The 13,313-nt window shown below is 39.9% G+C and overlaps 1 pseudogene; it reads left to right on the top strand.

Annotated features, from left to right (window-relative positions):
- The first annotated feature begins 8,500 nt into the window (after positions 1-8,500).
- On the top strand, positions 8,501-9,610 carry LOC127229311 (glyceraldehyde-3-phosphate dehydrogenase-like; annotated as a pseudogene).
- Positions 9,611-13,313: the final 3,703 nt, after the last annotated feature.

The following is a 13,313-nucleotide window of genomic DNA, read 5'->3' as shown; positions in this document are numbered from 1 at the left end:
TTGGCATTCTGTAATTCTCTAACTGATCCAGAATGCTGAATCTACCTGGCCACTGAAACAAAATGAGTTGGGGGACCTGTACTTTATTGTCAATATAATCATTGTGTTTGTGAGCAAAAATAGTCTTTCCCCATGCTGTTAGGCTGGCTGTGATGGGATTTATACATTCCTGCAAAATCATTTGCACTATGCAAAAAAGGAGCAGCAAAAATATCAGGGCTTGTGAGCAAAAATAAAATGAAATCAGGGCAGAGCCTTGTAGAACATTATCCCTGACTCTAAGGGGAAAGAGAAATCTAACAGAAATAATAGCACAGTTTCATACTTTGTGGAACATTTAAGAATTGTACAACTACTCCAATAAATACTGTACATCATTTGAAAAGCTAGAAGAGTGAACTGCAGATGTGGGAGTTGGTGTGGCTGCCCATGGTGAACTATCACGTATTGTTGGAATACGGTTGTCTATATTAGACAACAAGTTCTTCAGCAGATGTTGCTCTGTCCTCAGTTTCATGGTCCCATCATTGCATAAACATCGCAGAAAGCTTTCTGCACATAGTAGGATGCTAAGTCAGCACCTACATGTCAACCCACAGTTACACAATCTTCTTCAGCAGTCTTGATTCCAGGAGTATATTTCCCATCTAGGATCCTTCAAGATCTGCATGTGTCATATAATAGATACTTATTTTATAAGAATTGAGACTATGATCTAGCATGCAGCTGCCTTCTTCAGTGAGCATCAATAGAACTGATGGAAATGCTATGATAGATTGTATGACTTTCCCCACAAGCAGAAGGATTTGGAAATTGTAGTGATGCTTAGAAGCTCTGGGGCAGCAACTGTTAGAACATGAAAGGAGCCACTTCCATGGGAATCTTCTGTTTTTCTTTATTGCTTTTAAGAAAAGACCACACTTTCCTTTTGCAGGTTCTAGTTGGTCCTTTCAATAAAAATACGAGAACTTAACTAAAGAAATTTAAACAACTCTTCTACTTCCCTGTGTGTAGAATTTTTGTGCATACAAAAATAACAGGCAAAGGAAGATGATGCAAGTAAGAGGGTGTTTGAAACCCAGGTCCACAGGTGCTGTTCTGTCTTTGTGGTTTGGTTTGGAGAAAAATGTGCATAAACAAAAGAAAAAATATATATTTACTCACATGATTTCAAAATTTACCATTTATGTAGCAACAAACTAGCCTTCAAGATAACTAAGCAAAAGCTGTGGTAACCAGGTCACTTTGTATCAAACTTATTTGAAACTCTCTGCCATCTCTCAGGAGACACTGAATGTGCTAGGACTTCTTAAGAGAGAGAACAGTCTGGAGAGTCATGGCTTCATATTACACCATGGGTAAGAATATAAAATACTGGGTCTGAGTTTCTATGAGGAAGGTCCTGATTTGTGAATCACAGAGGTGATTAAATGCCACGTGAGACAGTTTTTTGATGTTGCTCAATGATACAAAGTCATTTCTATGAAGAATGAAGTTTTCAACCAAGTATGGCCCCCTTCTTCCCTTCAATTACCTATCAGAAACATGGTGTTTATCTTTCACAAATTTCATAAGCTGAAACCACTTACCTCTTGGTAACCCTTGAGTAAGGTCTAATAGGATTTTGTTTTCTCAGGCTAACGATGGACATTTTAATGAAATGTGATAGCAGGCTAGAGTGGCAAAGGACTGTAATCTCAATCGTAGGTACCTGGTACAACCCCCTCCAGCCTCCTCCCCTAGAACGATAAGACTCTGGAAAGCTTCCTTTCTTCTGTTTTGACATCTTCCTTCAGGTTAGACTTGGACTAGCTATCCTTGTTGCCTTTTGAAGGCTTGTGAGTTTTCACATTGTGCTCAAGGCAGAAAATAACCTATCGCCTATCACTGTCTCCCTCTCTCAAAACATTCCAAACATGCCAACTTTGTTGGCCTGCTTGAAATATGACAAGCAGGTTACCTCCACCTGATGCCACATGGATTTTATACAAATGCCACTACCTTGATGAAGATAACATAATAAAATAAAGCCTCTTCTACACCCCTCCCCATGTACAAATCCCTTTTTTCCTTCTTTAAATTCCTCCTGTAATGTTTCCTTCCTTCTGCCATGTCAGGTCAGTTTTTACATTTTGTTTATCATTCATGCCATCAACAGTGTGTGTGCAGCATGAAGCCTGGTTGTCTCCCACATGTGTTGTTTGTCCCAACAACTGGAGGGAGGGGGAGGAAACTGAGATCAATATGAAAAATAAGAAAAGTAAATAATAAAAAATATTTTTTTAAAAAAGAACTGACTGCAAGAGTTATATGTCAGCAAAAGTTAATTGGGGGAGAAATTGATTATTTCCCACCAAAGAGAAAATAGATAAAATTGTATTACCCCTCCCCCAAAAAATAATAATATGAACTTAGAAGGTTTTCTGACAATAACGAATATTAAAACTGTTAAACTATGAGGAGGTAGCTGCTTGTAATTGTTGAATTCTTCTTTGAGAAGCAGTATATCTTCTTCAATTGAAAATCAGTAAGAAACAGGGGGTGAAATCTGAATTGTATTCTTGAAGAGCACAGTCAACCTGTGGAATCTACAAGGTCTACATCCACAAACCTGGTCCATTAAAAGTCAAAAGGAGTAACAACCATTTTTAACCTATTAATGTTGCTGTAGACATTATGACTATGCCAGGAGCCAGGGTGGCTGAAATCATAAGAGAATATATATAACTTTTATGTACATGCTAAGTAATAGATATAAAGGATGTCAGAACCTATGACTTTTAGTGTTTTTGGTGGGTGCTGGATCCAATCTTCCTCATTGTATTACATCTTGGTCACATATTTTTACAGAGAAGCTTTTGCTATGTGTCTTCTCCAAAAAAAGTTTAGAGTCCGTGGACCACAGTTTGCTATTTAAGGGGTTGCATTGGTTGTTTCAGAGCTTAATGTTCTTATATCTATTATACTGAATCCTCAGCTACAAAGTGTACAAACAAAACCTTTCTCAGTAAACTAAATTGAAAGTTCAAATACAATTATTGTTCAATTTAAGAAGATCACACTTCCCACTTCATCGGAAAGGAAAAAACTTCCACTGCTTCAAAGCAGAAATAGTTACACATATTCCATGTCCAAATGTTCTAACTGTTCGTAAAGAATAAGGCTGAGTCATCAAATCTTAGGAAACCATAGTGATTTTTTTTAGGTTGGAAAGGAGAAATTCTCTAAAACTCCTTTTAGCCTGGTGGTAAGTTTCACAAGAAAGGGAGATACACTGATAGCATCAATTATTTTCTGCAGTGCCACTCTAGGCTCACGCAGAAGGAGAACAAAATGAAAATTGTAAAAGAACAGAATGAATTTTCAAAGCTATGCTGAGCTTTTTACAAAGTAGACTGACATATATGTTCAGATTTAAAGAAACATAAATGAAGCATCTGAATGATTCTACCAAACTAATGGCACTTCCTTTATAATAAAATAGCTTTGGGCAGAGCAGAGCTCAGTGGATATGTGCTAACTCTTTAAGCATGGCACTGAAATCCCTGAACTTACATAAAATCAGATGTGGTAGCCATCTATAGCCCCAGCATTCAGGAGAAAGATTCCGGGGACCCCTTGGGCAATCTGGCTAGGTAGATTAGCAAAGTTTAGATCCTGCCTCAATAAAGAATGTGGAGACTTTTAATGTGGACTTAGGGCTTATATATACATGCACACTTTACATGCAGAATGCCCTACATGTGTGCTCACATGCAAACACATACACATAGACACACACACACACAGAGAGAGAGAAATTGGGAGTCAATAATATACATTATTATTTGTCCTACAAATTGTGTGAGTATGAAATTTCTTAATCTTTTTGAAAATAAAATTTTAAGTATAAAATGGAAATACTTAGAAAATTTCTGAAATAATAAAACGTGAGTTTCATTGTTCTAATACTTATTTAAAGATACAGTGTTGGCTGAGAGAAATAATTATTCACTGTAAAGATTTTAGTACTTTAAACAAGAAAATACTTAAAAGAATCTTAATAAGCATGATCATAGTCCCTGAACCTAAATTCAATAGGAGTAATATTTCAGTGTATACTCATTGTTACTTATGCATATTGACCTATATTATATATAAGATTTTTTTCAGCACAGACTTACTTTGTGCCACTGTTTTCCCAAGGTAGTCTCTTTACACAGTCATTCAGGAAATCCTTGTTTCTATTATGCCGTGTGTAACAATGGGACAAATAAGACTCTCCTCTCCATTTAATGGGTCTATAATCTACTGAGTGGAGCAAAGCTCATACATGTGAGATAAAGTTTAGCATCTCAGGTGCTAAGAGATTCATAAATTGGAGATGTCTGCACACTGAGTTTAATCCAGGGATTCAAGAAATAGTTTCCAAGAAGAGATAGAAGTCCCTTTCATATCAGCCCATTGGCTTGTTTGTTCACCTGATAATGCCCATTTTCATTGACACCCTTGTCTTTGTGCCGGCTTCCTTGCTCTTATAGCTCCTTTCATTCCCTTCCTGCATACACTCATTGCCTGTGATGATGGCTTTAATACTCTTCTATTTCAGAGTCCTGTAAGTCAAGGCAGGACAAATCCAGCAAGAGACTTCACTATAGTACTTTCAGTTAAATTCTACATCAGTAGTTACCAAAGGTAACTAGTGACTCTCTGAAAGAGTCACCAAAGATCTCACACTGAGATGATATTTCTCTTCTGGAGAGACTTGTTTAGTTGGAGATTCTGATTGCTGTATAAAGTTAAGATCTACAGATGTGATTCTGTAGCTTGAGAAAGCATGCTGTCATGGATTCTGGTCCCATGCTTCTCTCTCTCTCTCTCTCTCTCTCTCTCTCTCTCTCTTTCTCTCTCCGTGTGTGTGTGTGTGTGTGTGTGTGTGTGTGTGTTATGAATACACATGTCCTTGTGCATACAATACAGAGGCTAGAGCAGAGGGTCAAATGTCTTACCTATCTCTCTCAACCTTATTGGCTTGAGACAGGGTCTCGCCGAACCTGAACCTCACTGTTCCAGCTAGACTGACTTGTAAGCTCTCAGGGTCCTCCAGTCTCCATCCCACAGTGCTATACTTACAGGTATGCAGAGCCACACCTGGCTTTTCCCTAGAAGCTGGGGATTCAGGCTCAGCCTCTCATGCTTGTATAAAGCTTGCAGACTTACCAATGCATCACCTCCTCGGCTCTGCTGGTCTACATTCTTAACAAGTAACAGACACAACCCACAATACTGACCTGAGGACTCCAGTTTGGAAAACAAGGTCCAGAACCATGGTACTGATCATAACTAGCATCATGAGGGTTTCCAAACATCGGTCAAACCAAAAGCTTCCCTAGTGAGCCCATCACTAAAATTTCTTACACTGAAAATTAAAAAAAATAATAATAACATCATAAAAATCTTATTTTCCTATTCATAATATTGGACACCAGATGTGTGGGGGTTTTAATGCCAAGTAATCTTCCAATTTCTCATGACACACACTGGGAGTCCTACAATCTATTCAATTCTGACACTTCCCAGAGCTAACAGACTCCATAGGTTAAAAGCTTGATCCCCCAAGTCTGCTCCACCCTACACTTTGGGATGTAATTATAAGCAGTGTGTTCCCAAATTACTTCAGGTTCTGTCCAGCTCCACAGCAAATTAAAGAATACAATGATCTCTTCATCTTGTTCATTCCTTACTATACTCTTATCATTGTCAGCTTTTATAAAAGATTTGAGCAAACAACCAGAGGAAGAGGTACAGACTGCAAAGCTCAGAATAGTCTCAAGCATGGATGTGTCTGCTCCCATGGAGATGAGATACACCAGCATGCTGTTGGTACTCAGCACTTGTCTCCATAAACCCTCTGACTCAGTTCTCCTGTGTTCTATATAAGTTGGAGGATAGGAATTGTTAAGAAATAACAAAAAATGATTTAACTTAGAGTTTGGCAAAGTTATAAGGAGAAAGATACCCAATTTCCTCTTCACCATTGCCTGTATCACCTTGACTTTTATATGCAAGCTACAAGAAAAAGGCTAGGACATGTATAACTTTAGTCGTGGGACAGTTTAATTGACCCATTTCTGAAGAAGAGGACATGGGCCCCACATGTCCTCTGTTGTCTCTGGGTTTTTGTTTGTTTTTCTTGTTGTTACAGAGACAATCTTTACTCAAGTCAATGGGATGGCAAATGGGATGTTATGAACCCCCATTTTTGAGAGTTTTTGAGGTTTTGTGGGGTGTGCAGTCCCAAACCATTCTGAACCTGCAGAATTATCTTCCCTAATTGCTTTCTTTTCATGAGTGTAGTCTTTTGTGTCATTTTTGCATATCAGGTTCAAGCATGCTAATTTTACAAGTGACAGTCTGAAGACCAAAGGGAGGGATAATATGTCTCTGTATTGTAGTCAGACTTTCTTTGGATCTCCAACTCCCAAATAGTGACACAGAGAACTATTATGAATTATGAAAGCTTGGCCTTAGTTTAGGCTTATTCTCAATTAGGTCTTATAACTTTAATTAACTCATTTATATTAATCTACATTCTGCCACATGGCTCGTTACCTCTCCTCCATACTGTACATCTCACTTCCTCCATGTCTGGCTGGCAAATCTCTGCCTTTCTCATTCTTCCCCTGAGTTCCCTCTCTCTCTCCTGGAAGTCCTACCTATCCTCTCCTGACTAGCTATTGGCTATTCAGCTCTTTATTAAACCCATCAAAAAGTGCCTTAAGCAAGAGATGATAAAACAATGACATGTCTTCAATGTGATAAAATACCCCTTAACATCATTTAGATTCCTCTCATCAGAGCTTTAACTTGAGATCCTGGTTACACTGAAACAGGGTGAATTCGCCAACATGAAAGCCCTCCAAGCCTTGCATATAACATCTCAATGGATTCTTGGATGGACAACAAAGAGGAGCTGAATAACTAGCTATTGTTGATGAACTCAGTCTCCAGCCTTCCCTATTCCTGTAGGTTATATGGGATATGTCTAGAAGTTATACTATAATCACTTCTTGATCTTTCATGACCCCTACTGAAGATGCCAAGAGTCTCCCACTCACCACATTATCATAAATTCCAGCTTGGCTGAAAGGAGTTTGTTTTGAATAGCACTAGCAATACTCTTACTTCATTACTTATGACATCAGGAACTTAGCAGAAACCTTGTTCTAGGAACCAAAGACTATTGTGATAGCACAATTCTCATCCCTCCAAGGTTTCTTGGCCCAATGACACTGAAAATCCCTGGACCCACCCAATCAGTATTACCCAGAAGCCAGTGAGAAGTGCCAGTCATAGGACTTCTGAAACTCCTTCCATGGGACATAAGCAAGCTGTTTAAACAGCCAGGTGAAGATGTTCAATGCTCGGATTTGAAAAGCAGGGTCCAAGTTCATGTATTTTGGATCCTTTGTCATTCCCTTTTTGTGATTCCGACCAACTACTCTATTTCAGTAAACTAGACTACCTGAACACACATTAAAATAGTTGTAACAAGTCTAGATCTCCTCCTGGAATCTATAGGTATAGGGCCCTGCTTTAATTCCAAAAGCCCTCTACTGACCTTAGTATAAAAGTACATCTGAGATCATTGATGTGAATATTACCCAGGTGACCTCTTGAAATGGACTCTTTCTCTTTGGCCAGACTCAGTGTCTAGAATCCAAATATCTAAGAATACATTTGCTAAATTATCCAGTACTTTCCATATCCTGTATTTCATCCTTTGTTGTTGATGACTGACTTCTTACTTCCCTGACAAAGCAGTGATCTTGGTAAATACTATAAGGCCTCGACCCACGTAAAATTTCATCTTCCTTCCTCTACCAGCCATAATATCCTGGTAAGTGGTACTCTCATCACACTTGAGGCTTACTTCCTGAAGGCTGCATCCCACCAGATTTCCTCTTCTCACCTCCAAAGGAGCCTGTCCTGCCCCCTCCCTTGCTCATTTCTTTCCCTGCTCCGCTGAGCATCATCTTCCATTCACCCTCCTACTGTATCTGTTCAAATATTTTTATTTTAGTCCAAATGTTTTGGTCTCAGTGTGTCCCAAATACCACATGTTCAAAATTTGACCTTAAAGAACACTTTTGCAAGAGAGGACCTTATGAGGACAGAGCTTCTTGAGGTGAACAGAACTCTGCCTTTGTAAATTTCTGTAGTGAAGAGTTATTATAGGAGGGGCTTTTTTATAAACTGTTAAGTCCCCCTGGTTAGTTTGCTCTGTTTCATGGGATGCCCTCCATCCCATGGAAATAAGAAAGCCCTCACCAGATGGCCTCATCATCCTCCTGAACCAGGATCTTAACAAAATATTACTTCTAATAAATAATCTAGTCCCATGTATTTTGTCATAGCATCAGGAAATTGACTAGAGATACCCTCCTTAATTTTACACCATATATACACATAACATGAGCACTCAAGAAAGATTCATAAATAGAAGTCCATGTTCCGGCTCTCTGCTCCTCCCTGTTCTAGAGACAGCCTCATCTTTTCGTGCAGTGCCAGCCTCGTTTCTGAGACACAATGGTGAAGGTCGGAGTGAACAGATTTGGCCGTATTGGACGCCCGGTTACCAGGGCTGCCATCAATTCTGGCAAAGCGGACATTGTTACCATCAATGACCCCTTCATTGACCTCAACTACATGGTCTATATGTTCCAGTATGACTCTACCCATGGCAAGTTCAAGGGCACAGTCAAGGCTGAGAATGGGAAGCTTGTCATCAACGGGAAGGCTATCACCATCTACCAGGAGAGAGATCCCACCAACATCAAATGGGGTAATGCTAGGGCCAAGTATGTTGTGGAGACTACTGGCATCTTCACCACCATGGAGAAGGCTGGGGCCCACTTGAAGTGTGGGGCCAAGAGGGTCACCATTTCTGCCCCTTCTGCTGATGCCCCCATGTTTGTGATGGCTGTGAACCATGAGAAATATGACAACTCCCTCAAGATTGTCAGCAATGCTTCCTGCACTACCAACTGCTTAGCCCCCTGGCCAAGGTCATCCATGACAACTTTGGCATTATGGAAGGACTCATGACTACAATCCATACCATCACTGCCACCCAGAAGACTGTGGATGGCCCCTCCGGGAAGCTGTGGCGTGATGGACATAGGGCTGTCCAGAACATCATCCCTTCATCCACTGGTACTGCCAAGGCCGTGGGCAAGGTCATCCCAGAGCTGAAAAGGAAGCTCACTGGCATGGCCTTCTGTGTTCCTACACCCAATGTGTCCGTTGTGGATCTCACATGCCACCTGGAGAAAGCTGCCAAGTATGACGAAATCAAGAAGGTGGTGAAGCAGGCATCTGAGGGCCCACTGAAGGGCATCCTGGGCTACATTGAGGACCAGGTTGTCTCCTGAGACTTCAACAGTGACTCCCACTCTTCCATCTTTGATGCTGGGGCTGGCATCACTCTCAATGACAACTTCGTAAAGCTGATTTCCTGGTATGACAATGAATTCAGCTACAGCAACAGGGTAGTGGACCTCATGGCCTACATGGCCTCCAAGGAGTAAGAGCCCATCCTGGACCATCCACTCCCAGCAAGGACATGAGCAAGAGAGAGGCCCTGGCTGATGAACAGTCCCTGTCCAACAACCCCCCCACACACTAATCTCCCTCACAGTTTCCATCCCAGATCCCCAGAATTAAGGGGCTCAGGGAGCCTTGCTCTCTTGAGTACCATCAATAAAGTTCACTGCACCTGTCAAAAAAAGAAAGAAAGAAAGAAAGAAAGAAAGAAAGAAAGAAAGAAAGAAAGAAAAAAAAGATGTTCCTCTGCTGCCTATCCATACATTCATCACCAATGCACCAGATACCAGACTCTGATATCATGATTTCTTTGTATTTGTGAGTTGTCTATAACAAGAATATTTCCCCAGCCACTTTCCTGGCCAAGAGCATAAGCACAACTGTGGTCCTATCTCATTTTTGGGACATCCCCCATAGCCTGAAAATACCTCCATCATTTTCTACCCCATAGGTGAGTTAGAATGGGAAAGTGGTAAAGGGGCATGTCAAGACAGCAAACAGGAAGTAACTGTCATGTAATACTGGTACCCAGAAAAGTCAAGAATAAAATGATATATTTTACAGGCAGGATAAAAAGTGAAGGAAAGTGCCAGAGATCATAGGACAGCTGAGAAGTCTAAAGAAATCAAAAGGGTAAACAGGAAATATGAAAACCCAGGTCCCCCATCTCCCCAGTACACAAGTGGAGCTGAGACTCTTCCACAAACCGAGCCATGTGGCTCTGGATTAAAGATACACTGCCCATCAAACTGAGCTGTAGAACAAGCCTTCACCACCCTTAAATACACCTGGAAGATGTGGTATAAGTTACTTCTAAGTGCCACACTTCAGAAAACATAGCCCAGGAATTATCTTCAAGGTCACATATTACTTGAGACTGAATTGATCTAGAAGCCCAGAAATGGGAAGAATCACAAGTTGGGGAACCTCTGAACATAGACACAGCCCCTATGAGACACCAAGCAGTTCACATGGCAGGAAGCTTGGTCAGTAAAGACTCCGTGTTTAGTGGATCTGCTGTGTTTGGCAAGGAGCACCATTCCTTCAGAAATTACTTGTCCCTATCCAGGGATAGGTAGCTTGAACTATGTGAATTCTTCTCTGTCATGTAATCTTCCATTGGCAGGATGGAGAACTCTTAAGTCAAGGCCCAGTTAGCATTCCATGAAACTTCCCCCCTCATGAAAAATACTGATACTAAAAAGAAAATCAGAAAGTTCTGAGGAAACCCTATAGCAACAGACATCAGTGTTCTACTGTATGCCCCATCACACATGGGAGACCCCCTTTGGCTAAGACATTAGGCATTCAATCTGTACAAGTTGAGGGATTTCTCGAGCAGCTGAAAATATGCCCAGCCCATAAGCTGCAAAGTTTATACTGGACTCAAGTGTCATTTGGAAATGCTGAGGATGCTGTCATATGTAATCCCAGACATAAGGAGGCACAAGGGGAGATGTGTAGTGAGTTTGAGATAAATCTACTCTATATAGCATATAGCCAAGACTATTTAGTAAGAGCCTGTTTCAAAAAGAGGAGAAAAAAAGAAAAGGAAAATAACATCGTAACACTAAAGACCTTTCAGAAAAGGCATGTGGGAACCAATTAATTACTGCACAAGCTTCCTAAAACACATACACATGTACACACACACACACACACACACACACACACACACACACTAAAAAGTTTAAAATAGAGTTACTTTATAACAGAACAACAATTCCCCTACTAGACACCAGTGCTAGAAATGAGTTACTTCTTTTGGAGTTAGTAGCCAGTGAGATCCCCAAAACCACTTCCCACTATATATGCTATCTCTATTGCTATTGGTTACCTGTAAGACCCTATCGATAAAGACACTAAATATTTTGGTCATAGAACATGATGAAATTAAGTTGGAATGGATATGGAAGCTTTATCTGTACTGGCTGGCTTTCAGAGTACTAGAAGATGCTATGCAAGCTACTGAAGGAGAAAAGTAATCATCAGTTATATCCATTTGTGAATTCTGTAATGTACAAAAATGACTGTCCTGGAAAGACATGTCCACTTGTGGTATTAGTGGTATGAACATCATGACCACAACCAACCACTTTTTAAAAGTTACATTTAAGCCTTACTCCTCCAGATTAAATTTACACTTGGCACCATTTTTGGGCCAAGAACCTATTTCTGGACAGTGATCATAGGCCCTAGGGGAGAACCTACTACTATTATGCTGGTAAATGAACATAGTAGTAAATGTACTTATGACTTATAGATCAGTGCATCTCTAAACACTCACAGAGAAATGTCTGTTTAAAGTAGATGGTGATTAACACAGAGACACTAGTCAAGGTACAAAGAATAAGAGATTACAGAAACTTCCATCCCTAAAACAAAATATGCAACACTTTCACAAGACTTAGCCTTCACTTTTTCTTCCCCATCGAAACTTGCACAATAAGACTCCACTGCTGAAGATTTCATATATCTTGGTTGCACGATATAAAGAACACTAGCTAAGGGAGAGGGAATTGGGATCGACATGTAAAATAATAAATTAAATTTTAAAAAAAATGCTTTGACTCCAAAATTTAAGTTCAAGGACAAGTTACTGGGGTGAAAGAGTATGATTTTTCCGCCTGCCGCCTCCCGGTCTTGACCTGCCACCGCACCAGCCCCAAATAATACACAGAGACTGTATTTGATACAATACTGTTGGCCCAGTTACTTGTTTCTTATCGGCTAGCTCTGCCTTAATTATTAACCCATTTCTGCTGATCTATGTATTTCTCTTACCGGGGAGCCGGCGGCATACTGCTTTCTCCAGACTCTCCATCTTGGCTCCTCCTTACTACTTCCTATTTCCTCCTTGTCTCCTAGTCCCTCCTATCTTCCTTTCCTATTGGCCAACAGTGCTTTATTATTAACCAGTGTGAGAAACATATACAGAATGACATCTCCCATCATCTCCTCTTTTCTGTTTAAATAAAAAGGGTTTTAACATTAACATAGCAAAATATATTATACAACAGTTATCAAGTAAGAATCATAGTTAACAATATTTAGTCCATTATTAACATTTAGCAAGATTTGAAGAAAATATTTCATCATTTATTTTATCTTTGTGTGTCTAAAGTCCTATATGTAACTTATCTTTAATCCTGACTAAGGAAAACTATAATCATTACTTCTGTCTTTAACTCCTTTAAAGACTACAGAAGGATAATATATAAGCTCTAGAAATGACAGAGACATCTTGCCTTTTTAGTCACCCGAAGTTCTTGTGTAATCTTTTATCTTTAGCCCATAGGCCATAGTGTGTCTGACAGACTCTCCAGTAAAGCAGAAAACTTTAAACTGTCTTTTTGTATTGGCAGTTTGTCAGTCACTTTTTTCTGTGTCCTGTATACTGTCTCGAAGACTCTTTTATGAAGCAGGATCTCTGTAGCAATGTCCATCTTGAATCAGCAGTCATTTTTCTGTGGGTCCTGTATGTCAAGTATATACAGCATAAAGTCAAACAGTCCAGACAAGAGCAGTATCTTGTCCAAATGGCTAGTCTTGTCATATTGGAAGTAAACTCCATAATGAGTTTCTTTAATGTCCATCTTCATCTTTCTTTCTGACGCAGGTGGTGTTGTCAGGAACAATTATGTCTCATTGTCAAGAAAAACCCTAAACCATTTTAAATGCCATATTCTGTAGGTCTTTGAAAGATTTGAAGAATATCTATCTATTTC

This window comes from Phodopus roborovskii, unplaced genomic scaffold, assembly GCF_943737965.1.
Source record: "Phodopus roborovskii unplaced genomic scaffold, PHOROB, whole genome shotgun sequence".
NCBI classification, from domain to species: Eukaryota; Metazoa; Chordata; class Mammalia; order Rodentia; family Cricetidae; genus Phodopus; species Phodopus roborovskii.
This window is presented reverse-complemented; position numbering and strand designations above follow the sequence as displayed.